Below are 3520 nucleotides of genomic sequence, written 5' to 3' on the forward strand. Positions count from 1 at the left end.
TCTCCCTTATTTTTAAGCCTTCTCAGGTTTTTTTAAGTGGGTTTAGTCCATCACGTGGGGCGCCAACTGTAGTAGTAATTAGGGGCGGCGGGGCCGCGTTCCCAGCACCCCGGCCGCCTGCACGGCTAGCTTATGCCCGAAATAACAACACACAAACTGTATTCATTTAAACACTGCTTGGCCCATTCTATTCTAGGCTAATTCTCACATATTAATTTAGCCCATTTCTAATCATCTGTGTATGGCACCCCAAGGTGCGCTTACCAGGAAGATTCTAGCCTATGTCCATCCTGGGTCGGAGCTTCATCCCGGGAGCGGGGCATGGCGTCTCTCTCAGGCGTCTGCTCCAGAGAGAAGAGCTGTCAAGACTCTGAGCTCACTTCCTCTTCCTCCCAGTGTTCTGTTCTGTCTACTCCTCCCACCTATCCTCTAACCAATAAAATGGGCCAAGGCAGTTCCTTTATTAGCCAATGACCTTCCTCCATCATTTCCCCTTTTTTGGTTTAAACAAAAAAAAAGGCTTTAACTTTAACATAGCAAAATTACATATAACAAAACAGTTATCAAGTAAAAGTTACAATAATCTTTATCATAACTAAGGGAAACTATAACTAACTATTCTTAACTCCATCAAAGACTCCAGAAAGATACAATACTACCTAAGCAAACAAGAAAAAAGCAACTTTTAAAACTCTAGAAATGACAGAGACATCTTGCTGCCTGGACAGTCACCCAAAGTTCCTCTGTACCGTTGGGGCATCCATCTTCAGCCTTCAGGCCCATGGTATCCAGCAGACATTTCCATAAAGCAGGAAAATTCAAAGTCAGTTCAGTCACTATCTGTTGTGTCCTGCAGAATGTCTCACAGACTCTTTCATGAATCAGGAACCCCGAAAGATCATCTCACCTTAGGCAAGTTCAGTAGTCCTCTCTCTGTGGGTTCTCTGTGTCCAGTTTATGCAATCATCCAGGCAAGAGCAGTTTCTTGCCCCAATGGCTATCAAACACCATAACGAGCCTCTTCGATGCCCATCTTCCTCTTGAAGTAGATTGGTGCTGTCAGGAGCAGAGTGTCTCATTGTCATGAAAAGTCCTCAGTTATTAAAACATTAAATGTCCTATTCTGTAATCTTTGAAAGACATGAAGAATGTCTATCTAAAATATATCTCTATATATCTAGAAAATCTAACTAACATGACTACAAGCTTTACTATTATCGATGATTATCCATTAACAACCTATATTTCTTAATTATACAGTACATATTTAAATGAACTACACAATCACAATACCTTAATCAAAATCAGAAGCACTTATACATATAACAAAATTGACCTTAAATCTCTATCAATAAAGCAAAATCTATACTAATGTAAATTATTCATATCAATATCATATTCCCCTTTAAATGTAAAAGAACGTTTATAAACCATATTTGGGAATATGGGCGCAGTTTTTTCTCTCCAAACTGCTTCCTGCTGACTGGGGGTGTCGTTAATTAGGTCTTTCACGGTATAACCTGTGTGCTAGTTTCATCTCAGTTGGCAGTTGAGCAAAGCAATTTTCTGAAGATGTTCACTGCAACCCTTCAGGAGGGCATGGTCCATCATACCAAATCGGAATAGAAGAAATGAACAGTGTCTCATCCTCTGTGAAAACAAAAGAAGAATCTCTTTTCCAAAGTATCATATCCTTAGATCCAAATTCAAAATATCTATGTTGGATTAGTTCAGCAGCATTTATAAATAAAAATCTTTTAGCAGCTGTTGCTCCTTCCTCAGCATTCAAATAATTCAAAGAGAGCATAATAGCATACAGTATCAAGATTCTCTGTGTATTTTCCATCTTTGTACAGCTTTGTTTTAACCTCTATTTCATTTATTTTTACTTTTAACTCTTTGCTTTTTGAGACAGGTTCTCTGTATCTTTGACCTGAAGTAACTCTGTAGACCAGGCTGTCTTTGAACTCTCAGAGATCTGCCTGTCTCTGCCTCCCAGGCATTCGGATTAAAGGCGTGTGCTACCACACCTTGAAGTCACAGAGGTCTATCTCCCTCTGCCTACCAAGTGTTGGGATTAAAGGTGTGTACTACCACACACAACAACTCTCTTCCTTTTTCTTTTGTTTTTTACTTTAAGAACTTCAACTTTTAGTCTGCATATATTTTTAACACACTTTAAACCATTTAGAAATTTTCTCTGTCTTTGAATCTCTCTTTACTGTATATCTCTCTTTTTCTGACCACATGAGTCTTTAATTTACCAAGCAATATCAGTAGGACTAAAGGCGTGGCTTTGCCAGCTAGATCCAGTCCATTCCTTAGCTTTCCAGCCTCATGGAGGATATACAGGCTGTAGCCATGTTTACTGCAACAACTGTATGGCATTTCAAGGTCCCTGCCAGCAAGTGAGCTACAACAGACAACACTCAAGTCCTCTCTCGGTAGCTGGCCCTCCTGCCTCAAACAGTCAGAGTTTGCCCTGGCAGGATGGCCCAGAGAGCCGGCATTTTTAAATGGCGCAGCTTTTTTCCTGCTACGGCTGAAAACCGAGAAGCATGCATTCAGCTTTTCGTCAACACCGTTTAAGTGTTTCGTGGCAGGACCTCTTAATGAGCTGCAGGCTTTGCAGCTAAAGCTGAGTCAGGAAACTTCTCTTAGAAGAAAGCGCATGCTTGCCTCTAACAAGCAGAGCAGACCCGAGAACACAGCGAGTCTAGTTGCCATCAAACAAATCGTAGCACTTTACTCCAAATGCTCTATTCAAAAGCTCTGTCTCCCGCAGGAGCCAGACAGAGATCGCAATGGCGGCACAGCCCCAGGAAGTCGCGCTTTAAAATGACACAGCGTTTTTTCTGCTACTGTTGCCGAATCAGGAAATCTCTCAACAGCACGCCACCAACAGCAAAAATCTGTGTTAAACTCTCTCTCCCTTATTTTTAAGCCTTCTCGGGTTTTTTAAGTGGGTTTAGTCCATCACGTGGGGCGCCAACTGTAGTAGTAATTAGGGGCGGCGGGGCCGCGTTCCCAGCACCCCGGCCGCCTGCACGGCTGGCTTATGCCCAAAATAACAACACACAAACTGTATTCATTTAAACACTGCTTGGCCCATTCTCTTCTAGGCTAATTCTCACATATTAATTTAGCCCATTTCTAATCATCTGTGTATGGCACCCCAAGGTGCGCTTACCAGGAAGATTCTAGCCTATGTCCATCATGGGTCGGAGCTTCATCCCAGGAGTGGGGCATGGCGTCTCTCTCAGGCGTCTGCTCCAGAGAGAAGAGCTGTCGAGACTCTGAGCTCACTTCCTCTTCCTCCCAGCGTTCTGTTCTGTCTACTCCTCCCACCTATTCTCTAACCAATAAAATGGGCCAAGGCAGTTCCTTTATTAGCCAATGACCTTCCTCCATCAAACTTGGGAGCAAGTGTTCATATAACAAGATTATGAAAGTCATTTCTCATTCGAGACACCACCAAGAGTCATGTGGTTTTGGAGAGGAAGCATTTTGTTAAAGTAGA

This window comes from Microtus oregoni, unplaced genomic scaffold (assembly GCF_018167655.1).
Source record: "Microtus oregoni isolate MIOR12 unplaced genomic scaffold, Mior012 000006F_ref0000085, whole genome shotgun sequence".
In the NCBI taxonomy this organism is placed as follows: domain Eukaryota; kingdom Metazoa; phylum Chordata; class Mammalia; order Rodentia; family Cricetidae; genus Microtus; species Microtus oregoni.